Below are 13,530 nucleotides of genomic sequence, written 5' to 3' on the forward strand. Positions count from 1 at the left end.
TCCACCATTCCAGCCCATGGCCACGTGGGTACACGCTATTCCCACCATCTCTCCACTCCCAGTGCGCGAGTAGCCATTCTCGTAATAGAATTGCCAAGTTCAGGCTTACCGGAGTATGTGGTTAGTACTACAAATTCTCACCTCATACAATTAAACAACGGACGTGCCTTAATCGACACAGGCGGAAAGAACCCGCTCACAAGACCTCCATGTCTGGTGGCTCACACACACCGAGTCCGCCCGGTCTAGATTTATTACTCCACATTCCCATATCACATGCTAACATAATTAACCAATGTTCCATTTAAAACTTGCAAGTGGTAGGTAGTCACCCGACTTTCATCGTTCTACGCATAGCTAAGCAAAATTAGGCATATACGAGTTTAAAACTGATGAAATGGTAAATATGGAATAACAAGGGTGGTAATGCACCAATTAGGCTTTTACTTAACTCTTAATCACTTAATGCAGTAACGGAAAGCAAAAGTGAAATTAATTTGTAAAACACAAGGTAGGGTTGTATGCATCCGGGGCTTGCCTTCGTTGACGGAAAAGCCCGATTCCTGCGACGTTTCACAAGGATTTGATCCGACCTCAACAGACGGATAAACTTCTTCCACGACTTGATTAACTACCACATTTTCACCTTCGTTTACTACATGTAATAACAATGCCATGTTTAACATGATGCGGAATACGAAATATGATGTTCGATGATGGATGCAAAGTTAATAATTTGAATACAACTTTCCTTCGCGGTACAGTTGCAAGTCAAACAAACTAAATCTTTTTCGTAACACATACATCAACTGCCAAGGATCATTAACAACAAATGACCCGAGGTCATCACTCAATCCAAAAGTCCAAACAAAAACCTAAATCATTAAAGGTTACTATTTGCTTTTATGAATTAATTATTTAATTCAAAATTATGAAATAAATCAACTTATTCTATTTGAGCTCAAAATTTTAGTACATGTTCATTACCTGTTAACTAAGTGGCAAAACAAATTTCATAATTTTTTTTGATAAATAAATAAGCCTAGAAAAATCATGGAAATCCATTTATGAATAAATTGAGCAATTTTTATCACATTTAAAAGTTACTGAAAAACACTATTTCATATTTTTCTTAAATACTATACCTCACAGAGAAGTCACTCAAAAATTTGCATAATTTTTGGAGCTCTAAATAAATCTACACAAAAATAACAAAAACAGACACTATTCATTCAAATCTGAAAATAGAAAAATTCATTTTGAACGTTGAGTCACTGACATGGTGACCCCACCTGTCATCTTCTACCTCCCGCGTGTTGACTACGACGACGACGGTGCTGACCGGTGCAAACTCACCGACGGTGAGATCAACGGTGACGACCAACGTACCAAAATGACCACATCATCCCGGCGCATCGACTGAAGGCACTAGCTAGACGAATTACTACGAGTTACGAGCTTGGCGTCGGCCATGGCAGACGTGGTGGCTTGGCGACGTTACGCCGGCGACAGGAGTACAGTAGCAGTTAATCAAAGGGCACAGGAAGCATTAGGAGATCACCACGAACACTACGGAGCAGAAAGCAAGGCTGGAGAAGCAGCATAGACGCGGGTCGACGTGAACAGCAATGACGGCGGAGCAAGGATCGTCGGTGACGGTGTGCCGGCGACTGCAGTGGATAAAATGGCCAATCAACAGTGAAATGAGCACTACGGCATCGAGACGAAGCTAAAGGTACACCAATCAAGGGCAACGGCTCACCGATGGGCTCTGGCCACGGAGATGCGCATGCGACGGTGAGGTTACCGGCCGCGAGGAAGAAGGCGATGAAACTCGAGTTCCCGGTGAAGACAAGCCAAATTGGTGGGTCGGATGGACGCGCAAGGTTCAGGCGAAGCTAGGACTAGCTTATCAGCGACGGTGGAGCACGACAACGACGGCACGGGCTCGCCGGAGATGGAGCAGCGACGACGGGAAAAACAGAGAACGAAGAAAGAAGAACGGCGGCGGCTCTAGAGCTTTATAGGGTAGCCAAGGAAGCGCAAAGAAGCCACGACGAAGCCTTCAGCGCGCCAACGCGATGCCCAGACGGCCACGCGTGCGAGTGGAAGCAAGCCGAAGCTCGCCGGCGGTGTAGCGCAAACAGTGAACACTGTTCATCGAAATTACAAGTTTGTCATTCGCCAAAATTCATAAATTACTCCCAAATTTTCATAGCAACTCAAAAATCTCTAAAAATAAAAGTTGTTCAAAATCAAAAGTTCTACAACTTTGCTTTTATAACCATCTCCTAATTTGGTCTAGATTTTGAAATGAACTTTTGAATTTGAATAGGGAAATTTACCGAATTACGCCTTTTTGATTTACTCAAAAATTTTCTAAACAACTTGAAAAACTCCAAAGATAAACTTTGCATAACTTATTAAGCTCTACACTTTTGCTTTTGGGCCCAACCCCAAAATATGCTTAGATTTTGAAATGGATTTTCAGGGTAGGATTTAAATGTGGAAAAGCGGGGTTTTCTCGAAAAAAAAATTCAAAATCCAAACAAACATTGAACTTGAGTCAAACAATACATTGCAACACATACCACATAAATATAAACTTGTATTAGTGTATGCATCTCAAAGTTTCACCAAATGCCAAATGCTTTGCAATGCATATGATGACATGCCAGATTTTAATATTTAAACACCCGAGGTGTTACACTGACGGTGATGACCCCATGAGGGCCCGACATCTTTAGCTTGAGGTATGTATAGTTGGGGATGACCATGAACTTCGCGTAGCATGGTCATCCCAGGATGGCATGGAAGGTTCCAGGGAACCCAACCACCTCGAAGGTGAGGGTCTCAGTCCTATAATTGAACTGATACCCAAAGGTAATGGGTAGATCGATCTGCCTGAGTGGCATGGCGTACTTCCCGAGCATGATGTCATGGAAAGGCACTTAGGTTGGGCGGAGGCGCATCCGGTCGACGCCTATCACGTCGAGCGTCTTGGCGTACATGATGTTGAGGCCGCTACCTCCATCCATTAGTACTTTGGTGAGTCGCTTTGGGCCAACAGTTGGGTCGACCACAAGCGGATATGTTCCCGGGTGTGGTACAGTATCTGGATGGTCGGTCCGATCGAAGGTTATGGTGGACTCCGACCACCGGAGGAAGGGAGGTGTGGCCGGTTGGGCCATGTAGACTTGGTGGCGTGCGACCTTCTAACAACATTTGGAGTCATAGGCCGCTGATCCTCCAAAGATCATGAGGTAGTCGTCCGGTGTCGGAAAGCCATCGTCCTTCTCCTCGGTGTCGTTTGTAGTGGGGGTAGGTTCCTTCCCCTGCTCCCCTTTGTTGGAGCTTCCAGACAAGAACTTCCATATGAGGCTATAGTCCTTGAGCAGATGCTTTACGGGAAAGGCATTGCTCAGGCATGGCCCCTCGAGCATTTTTTTGAAGTGGTTCGGAGTGCCCTTCGTGGGCTTCCGACCACCCTTATGGTCAGCAGCGGCCATGAGTGAGTCCTCGCGTCATTGCTTCCTATTCTTCCTTTTGGCAGAACGATTAGAGGTGCCTTTGCCAGCACCCTCGTCCCGCTTTGCCTTGCCCTCGAGGCGATCGAAGATTGCTCTGACCGCCTCTTCTTTTAAGGCATGTCTGGTGGTGATATCCATGAGTTCCTTGGTGGTTTGTGGGCCCTTGCATCCTAGCTTATAAACCAAGGACTCATAGGTTGTCCCAGATAGGATGGCTCCTATCACGTCAGCGTCGGCGACGTTAGGGAGCTCATTGCACTGCCGAAAGAAGCACTGGATGTACCCATGGAGGGTCTCACCGGCCTTCTGATGGTAGTTCTAGTGGTCACATGGGTTCCCAGGGCGCTTGTATGTGCCCTAGAAGTTTCCCACAAAGATCTCATTTAGATCCACCCAACTATGGATTGCGTTGGACGGTAGGTATTCTAACTACGCTCGTGCCGAATTGGCCAAGAACAGTGGAAGGTTGCGGATAATATAGTCATCATTATCCGCACCACTGGCTTAATAGGCAAGCCGATAGTCTTCAAGCCAAAGTCTGGGGTTTGTCTCCCCAGAGTATTTAGGGATATTGGTAGGTGGTCGATACCTTGGAGGGAATGCTGTGTTGAGGATGTACCAGCTGAAGGCCTGAGGCCCTAGTAGGCCAGAGCTCAGGCTCCGATCCTTGCCACTGTCATGGCATCCACCACGTCGAGGATGATAGCCATGGTGGGCTCCTTCCCTCGAGTCGCTATAGGCATGTCTACGGGCGTTGATGGTGCTGTGTGCGTCGTGGTTGTGGCTGAGATGTTGATGTACCGGGATCATAGCATGTTGCCCACCGCCTTGTGGTGCTTGGTGGACTGATGCATCCCTGGCCGGGTGCACCGAGGTGTATGCTAGCTGGTGTCGAGCTCGCATCACCGAGACAATGAGCTCTCCATCTGCTACGCTGCCGCATGCTCAAGTAGCGTGCAAATTTCATGGTGGGCCTGACGATCCTTGGGCGTTGCGGCCTCCAAAAGGCCATGGAGCAAGGCCATTGTGGCAGCGATGTTCTGGCTTGCCCCAGCGAAGTGAGGAAGGGTTTCATCATCGGCAATGATCCTTCGGTTCACGTCATGGGCCACGGTGCGTGCGCGCCCACCGTCTCCGTGGCGTTTGATGTCCCAATCGACCTCTGCGTACTCCTAAATAAGCTATTGTCTGGCTTTGTCTATCTCCAGCTTTTGAGCTCTTAGCTACTCCACCCCTGCATGAGGTGGGGCCACTGTCCCCCCTTCGGTTTTGTCGCCAAGGTTGCATGCTAGGGTAGCCTCATCCACAGAGACGCTTTCGACGTGTCCCTCGGGGGTACCCGCCATGAAACATTCCCGAGAGAGGTGATGGCTCCCCATACTAGAGTCAGAGCTAGAGTTTGACCCTGACCCCTCCATGAGGAGGCCATGGAGGGATTCCATGATGCTTTCGATTGCTCCCACGAACTCATTATTTGCAGGGCTTGGGATCGTGCGCTGTGCCACAAAGTGACTAACGGTCGCCGTGGCGTTGTGGAGACCGAATAGAAGCGCCATCGGGGCGCTCCATGTGGAGTGTTCAGAAGAGAGGGTTAGGCAGCATGGGTCCTCCCTAGACAGCTAGGGTCCAAGGGAGACGTCGAGCTAGCGCTCAAGCCTCCCGTAGTTGAAGCTGATGGAGGGGAGAGACTGGATGGCGGCGTGGGCCAATGCCAACTCTCCTCCCACCATGATGATGAAGTCCAAGTCACCAAAATGCACATGTGTGCCCGTGACCCAACTAATTGCGTGGCTAGCCATCTGAGGCTTGATTTGGAACACATAAAGGCCCCTACCTGGCGTGCTAACTATCGGTGTTTCGAACAAGTACCAACTAGTAAATTTATAATTGTTGCAAGTTAGGCTCGAATGGTGTACTAAAGGACACAAGGTTTATACTGGTTTAGGCAGAATGTCCCTTTGTCCAGTTTGTTGCTGCTCATGTTATTAGTACCAAAAAAGGTTCATATTAGGGGGTACAAATGGTTGAGAGAGGGATAGGTCCCAAGTCTCTGATGGAAAGGTCGAACGGACGCCAAGAGCTTGGTTGTTGCTTGGCTATGTCTTGTGTGTTAAAATGATCGGTCCCCTTAGTGGGGTGCCCTACCCTCCCTTTTATAGACCAAGGGGGAGCAGGGGTTATAGATGGGAGAAAGAGAAAAAAACCAAAGTCAGAGAAAGTCCTTTGAGGGTGCTGGGTCTTCCTTTTCCCTTGAGCCTGCCATGCTGACATGGCAGACCACGCTAGGGATAGCATGTTTCACCGATCCTGATAGGGCTGGGCTCTGACTTTGTTTCAGCGAGTGGTCACATCCCATCCTCCCCCAGTGGGCGGTGCGGTGTGTCATGGCACCGTGCCATGACTCTACGGGGAGTAGATGAGGAAATGACTATACACCTGTCACTATAGATGATGTGAGTTCTTCCTTGGATTGTAGCGGTTGTCATATGCCTATGTTAGTATCCGCGCCCGAGGGCTAATGGCGGCGCCTACAACACTATGGGACAAAAGTCAGCACCGACAACACTATTTGAGCACTATTAGGTCAGAAAGGGCTTAAAGCGCTTGTCCCATCATATCTCGACGTTACCTTCCTACATGCATGCAGGGCATGGTCCTCGGTACTATGGTTGACTCGAATGTCCTGTCGTACCCTATGCTTGTCATCATGAAGGAGCAGGATGCAATCATCGGGCAAGGCGGAGCTAGCCCTCAGTCATCGGGTGAGGTGGAGCTAGCCCTCAGTAGTCGGGTGAGGCAGAGCCCACCCTTGGATGTCGGGCGGGGCAGAACCAGCCCTTAGATGTCGAGCGAGGCAGAACCAGCCCTCAGACGTCGAGCGAGGTGGAGCCAGCCCTTAGCCATTGGGCGGGGTGGAGCCTGTCCTCAGATGTCGGGTGAGGCAGAGCCCGCCCTCAAATGTTAGGCGAGGCAGAGCCAGCCCTTAGCTGTCAGGTGAGGCGGAGTCTAGCCCTCGGAGGTCAGGTGAGGCGGAACCAATCTTCCATCGTTTGGGCAAGAAGCATAGTAGCGTTCTTGTCTAACCGAAAGCGTCAATGTTCGATGGTTATTAGGTCCACCTCATGGGGTGCCCCGGTATTAGGTCCCCGACATCATTATTTGCTTGTTTTGGTCATGTTGTCATCAATCACCAAAAAGGGGGAGATTGTAAGGAAAATGGACCCATGAACCATTTACTTTGGATTTTGGTGTTTGATGATCAACACAACCAAATTGGACTATTGAATTTGTAAATGATTGTTTTGTAGTTTAATAGGATACAAGATGTGACTTGGACGAAGGCGATGTGATGATCCAATGATCAACACCATAAGTAAGACCTTAGAAGCACAAGAGAAGACCCAAGATATCAAGCAAAGTCCAAGCATGAAGATAGGAACCAAGTCGTACGCAAGATCACAAAGAAACGAGCTCCCAGAAGTGATGGAACGCTAGACCAGACGCTGGTAGCACAGTGACCGGATGCCCCGATCAAGAGGCTCGGCGGCAGTAGTGACCGGACACTAGACCGGATGCTGGCGGCAGATCGACCGGACATAGGATAGCAGAGTCTAGTCGAGTATAGAGAGGTTCTAGAGCGGTGAAACTGTGACCGGACACGTCCGGTGGCATGTGACCGGACGCTGGCAGCGTCCGATCAGTTGATCGTGGCTCTGACGGTCGGGATGACCAGATGCATCCGGTCAGGACATGATCAGTGTCTGGTCTGTAGCAGAAAAGCAGGATTTTGTCCCCAACGGCTACTTTCTCAGTGGGGCTTATAAATAGACCCCCAACCGGCCATTTATGGTGTGTGGAGCTGAGGAAGCATATCAACGGTGTTGATACACCATTTTAGTGATCTCCACTTGTATAGTGCTTAGTGATTCATTAGGTGATTAGCGTAGGTGCTTTGCGAAGTGCTTAGGTTGATTAGACCACCGCTTATGCGCTTGCTCTAGGTTTAGGCCTAGTGTTTAGTGAGGTTTGCATACCTCTTACCACTCAGTGCTTTGATGCACCATTGTTGTACATCAGAGGGGCTTGTAGTCTTATGAGATCACACCAACCGCGTTTGTGGTGTGGCCGCCACCATGTACTGGAGGGAACAAGGCCCGTGGCGTTTCGGCCAGAAGCTTGATAGTGAAGACGGCAGGGAGCATCCGGGAGAGGCTTGCCAAAAGGCACGTCGGAGACCCACTTGCACATGGGGAAGGCCCAAGGCTATCCATAGAGTTACCCGACTGGGTGCTTGGCCCTAGCGAGGGATTCCTTGCAAGGGGCTCCAACAAGGACTAGGGGGAAGCTTGCGTGCTTCTCGATACCTCGGTAAAAATACCGGAGTCATCAACAGGAGTTTGCATATCTCTGCCTTGCTCTTTAGCTTCTGCATTTACATTGATTGTATTACTCCTTTTGCGGTAGAGATAGCAACACATTAGCAAAACTGTAGTTGCACATTTAGATAGTTTATCTTTTCATAGGTTTTGCTAAGGTTAGAAAAAGAGGTCATAGTTTAGAAGTAGAATTTTATGTTGCCTAATTCACCCCCCCTCTTTGGCGTCATGGTCCCCTACAGGCTCATCTACCAGTTGGTCGTCCCGAGGTTCTGGCTCATCGTGAGTGGTTCCTAGGTTAGCCTCCACATCGGTAGCCGATGTAGGCGTACCTTTGGGACCAGGTTGGGGTTCTGCATGCGAGGTTACAGTGGGCCTACATTGAGTTCACGAACGAGCTAGACATGCTCATGGCGTCTAGTGTAAGTAAATTTTATTTCCCATGCTGGTTTGAAATGGTTTAGTATAGCATCTAACATCTTATTTGGACATGTTGCAGGTGTCGTGGGAGTCATACGATGGAGAGGGGGCACTTCATTTTTAGTTGTGCAACATGTGTGGGTGCGACGATGACTTCTATAGGATGTGGTGCCCTCTAATCTATTTCTATGCTGTCGAGCTCCACCTGCCAGATAGAGTTGCACGCCAATTTGGAGTGAGACAGCTTTGGCCAATGGCTCCGTTCTCGACTGGCATTGACTTACACAAGTAAGTATTTTGCTATTTCAATTGTCTTGTGATGGTCCATTTCCATTAATATGGTGACATGTACATTGATTGAAGTAATGATGACATACGTGCAGGTTGGATCGCCAGAAGAATAGAAAGTTTTTTGACTGGGAGAAGCACCACCAGTACTACATTGAACAATGGGAGCTGTTGCACGACAACGTTGACGAGAACAACAAGACGCACATGAACCATGAGTTCAGGCGCTACCAAGCTTGGTACCAACGTGCGACATGTTGCAGGCTAAGGCTACAATGGACAGAAGATGACTACGCCGACATCAAGTCCTCCGACGATGAAGACACGGCGTACGACCAATCTACTCGTGCAGGTAGGAAGGTGGAGGCAGGACCAATCTTGGATAGAGTGGTAAGTCAATTGCCTTATTTTTCTATGTTAAGTTGCATACCAATACATTATGCGTTAGAAGTATCTATTTTAGTTAGTGGCACCTTTGAGTCGTAGCATCCTTATAATTAATTTAATCATGTAACATAATCATGCCTTCAGAAGAGGACTAGATGGAGTTTGATGCATGACCAAATGGATATTATGATGACCTATAGGTGATGGTACAAATTCAGATGGGTTTAGTCCTAGTAGTTGTTTAGTGAATTTTTCTTCTATAAAAGAAAACAAAACTTGTTGCTATCTGTTGAGAAGTATTATTACTGAGAACTTTGTTACAGGGCAATACCCTCAAATACTCCATTGAAGACATTGAGCACTTTCATCCGAGAGTAAGGGATGACGACACGCATAGCTTCCTAGATGTAAGATTCAAAATATTCTTTCAAACATATTATTAATATGTTAAATTCTTTCAGTTAACATAATTTTGTACAACAGAGGCTGTCATGTCGGCTACGTTGTGTGGCTGCTCGTTGTGGTTGTAGGACAGCCACGACGTAAGACATGCACATTCCTTCTGTAGGCAGAGGAGGCTTAGGTTCCTCTAGCTAAGCACCTATAGTTTCCATAGGTATTGCGTACGAGGACGACGACGAGGTGGACCAGAGATACAAGGAGCTTGGCCCGTCTTAGCTCCAGAATGCTCCCTCAACTCAGCCTACACAGCCTTCATGCACTAGAGGAAAGAGGGTGCAGGACTAAAAGAGATTTGGTGTCGATAGAATATTATCGGTAGTCCTTCGAGGGGTATCCCACGAAGGTAGATTGATCGACAGAGGAGCATGAGATCAAGAACAAGAAGGCAATAGAGACACACGAGTTAGATAGGTTCAGGCCGCCAGTATGACGTAATACCCTACTCCTATGGTCTGTTGGTTTGTATTAGCTATCGTATGATATGCCGTGATTTTAGAGGGGGTCCCTGCCCGCCTTATATAGTCCAGGAGGCAGGGTTACAAGTTGGTTAGATCTAAGAGATAACTAGAGTTGTGCCTCGCAAGGCTTCTTCTTGTGGGCTAGGCCATCTCTAGGGGCGCAGCCCATGTGGTCTGCCATGGGTATCCAGGGTCATACACCCCACAGCTAGTCCCCGAGCACCTTGTACCAGTTATGCAACGTCGTCTTAAGCTTGTCCGAGTAGGTGCGAACAATGTCGAGCAGTCAAGCTTATGGTCTCACCACCATGCTAAACTGCCGAGCTACGTGAGCCGTCGCCGAGCAGTGTGAACCATTGCCGAGCAGCACAATCTGTCGCCGAGCTGGGCGACATGTTACCGAGCACCGTGAATCATCGCCGAGCAGAGTGACCAAAGTATGGCTTGCCATAAGGGTGTAAGGAGCTCAAGTTTAGAATAAAAAATTTATTCGTAGTGGACCAAGTGTGCCCACTTAGAATCTAAACAAACTTGTTGGAGTCAATCTTCCTCTATAGGCGTATAGTCTTCGAGAAAAAAATCCCGCACACTCATCGCGAGGTGAAGTGTGCCCACTTAGTCCTTGAGCCTAACAGCAGATGATGTAGTCATGTGGTGCCAGGGCCAGAAATAGAGAAACAACCAAAAACCAATGGAAAAGACCACTAGTCCCTGAGCTATAGGCGGAGTTATTGGAGAAATCCAATCGTGGAGGAAAAACTGGAGTAACGGCTGGATAGCATCAGTTACTTAGCCTAAATAAATGGCGGAGATGTCGGCAATATTTTAGCGTGGAGCAACTAAAGGCAGCGATAAATGAGAGCCATGGGCTGTGGTTTGCGTGGAAGCCCAGGTAACGGCCCATTTGCTGCATCAGAGAAATCGCAGCAGCGCAGATCATGGGAACGGTTCCCAAAAAACCCTTGAATGTAGAATGGTGGGGAGGATCCTATATAATAGTGCCACCGTAGTCCCCATTCCCACCTTTTCCACTTCATCTTCCTCCTCACTTCTCGTGCCACCAAATCCACAACCACAGCTTCCTCTGCCGCCGAACCCTAACTAGATCTGAGAGATGGCGCCGAAGAGAGGAGCTGTGAAACCGAAGAAGACGAGTCCCAAGAAGGCGAATGCCATGGCCCAACATGACAAGGAGTGGGTGCCATCATGAATAGGAGAAGCTAAGCTGAACCGATTGGTGGAAGCCGGCGTTCTCCCCGACCGTGCGACCGCCGGATGGCGGCCAGCTCTCGGTGAGTCCTTTCCCACGCCTCGCACTAACGAAGCGGTAGTATTCGAAGACTATTTCTGGCGTGGGTTAGGGTTTCCTGTGCACCCATTTCTGAGGGATCTGTTGGAGCTCTAGGGGGTTACTCTGTGCAACCTTCACCCCAACACTATTCTGCACATCTCTATCTTCATCCACTTTTGTGAGGCATACCTTGGCATCCTACCCCACTTCAATCTCTTCCGTCACCTATTCTGGCTGAAGAAGAGAGGTGGCACTGGTTCAAAGGTGGTCGACGGGGTGTATCTCTAGCTTCGGGATGGGACGGCGAGTGAATATCTTACCATACCGCTGAACACTTCACTGAAGGGGTGGAACACCAGATGATTCTACATGAGACAAAGCCACCCAGCGGTGCATTGTAACACCGACCACATCCCAGAAAGCCAAAGGAGTTGGTCGGAGCTGTCGAGCAAGGACGACATGGATCAAGTGAATAAACTCCTTGGCTTGATAAAGGGCATGAAGACCAATGGCGGATTGGTAGCGGCGAGTTTCATAGTGCGCCGCATACAACCCTATATGGAGAGGGCACACCCAGGTTTTGAATTCAAAGGGGAGACCGACGGGACTCGAGAGAGGCCTGAAATACTTTCTAGGAGCGACATCGAAGACTGAACTACCGAGTTGTTCGCTCCGCTGTCCTCCTTCAGGCTATCAGGGTACATGAATCCCTTCAATTGCAAGAATCTGCCCCCTTAGGTGAATGTCTTTACTTTATGTTTCCGAGAATTTTATTTATACTACCGAGCAATAAACTGATCCTACTCATGTGAAGATCCAATCGTAGGATAGGGCAGTTTATTTCTCGGGCGTACCGAGAAATGATTGGCCGTCGTCAGTGGATGCACGTTGACCTATTCAAATTGAGGAGAGCTCTGTCGGTGTCTCCTCGGAATCTGGAGGAATGGACACTGGTCAGATGGAGAGTCCTCCCCCGGTGCCTGCAAAACATAAGGGAAAGAGGCCGATAGAAGATGAGCTGGCACAGAAGAAGAGGAAAATAGCAGTGACTGCTCCCCACAAACCAGGTGGGATCTCTCTGGATGATGACTAGACCAATCGAACATGAATAACCACGGTGTTCAATTGGTCTGACGACAATGAAATTCTCACAAACCCTCCCTCGAGCACAAAAGGGCCTTTGCTCTACCCACGCACGGAGCAACAAACTGGTGTAGGCAAAGAAGTCCTTGCGGCTCTGACAAGGAGAGTCCTCGTGCATCGAGCGGAGGGATTTGCTATGTAGCAGACATCAGAAATCCCCGTGGAGCGGGTAACGGAGATCATGGGGCAACAAACGACAGTAGCCCTAGAGTAGCAGACTGAACCAAGGCTGACTGAGGAAGAGCTGAGAATTCCCCCGCCAAGCACTGGAGTTAACCCTGCAGCTGCGCCTAGAGGCTCTGGCCGACACCGCCGGTTTAAGAAATTGAACCGTCAGACCAAACCGTAAGTACTCTTGTGTTGCAGTTAATTTGCTGTATTTTATTTACTTATGTTGTTACTGAATAACTAATTTGACACAGTGCAAGGCGAGCAATAGATCCAGCCCCACCCGCTCAGACTGATCGGCGACCAGAAACTTGTCCTGGAGCGGTGGAGACGACAGCGGACCACATCTTGGAGTCCCCAAGTGCTCAGGAGCACATGGGGGAGCTAATTGCTGCCCCTGATGATCTTCCTGGCGGCAACTGCCTACAATGGTGAGCGAATCGGCGACAGCTCCTTCTGTGACGGTGGAAACAGGGGCGGAAAAGCTTTCGGAGTCAAATGAACAGACGGTAGTCCTCGATTCTCTAGAGGGCATGGTCAGAACTGCTATCCGACCACCGAGCCCTAAGGTGGTCCCTCTAGCTATGATGGAAGAGGATGAGGTGGAGGAGATCGTGCGTGATGAACCTCGACCTCAAGCAGTCTAGATCCTCCGAAAGCGCGGTGAAGAAATAGTTATTGTTGAAGAGGAGGACACCACCAAGGAGTTCAGGAGACTAGAGACTTCCCTTACTAGTGTGATGAAATAGATCAAGGTGAATACTTCTTCAGGAAAAGTCCTAGTCGTTTGTTGGCATTGGTTAACAATAATGTCATCATATTTGTTGCAGGAAATATCTCGAGTTGCCGAGCAGCGCCGCCAGCTAATAAAGTGAATGGAGCCCCTTGCGGCGGAGAACAAAAAACTCAAAGAGGCTAGAAACCTCTCAGAGAAGAATATCTAGCGATCCCAACATGAACGAGACCTTGCAGAGTCCAATGCGCGGGACCTAGAATACCAAAAGGGG

This window comes from Miscanthus floridulus, chromosome 11 (genome assembly GCF_019320115.1).
Source record: "Miscanthus floridulus cultivar M001 chromosome 11, ASM1932011v1, whole genome shotgun sequence".
In the NCBI taxonomy this organism is placed as follows: Eukaryota; Viridiplantae; Streptophyta; class Magnoliopsida; order Poales; family Poaceae; genus Miscanthus; species Miscanthus floridulus.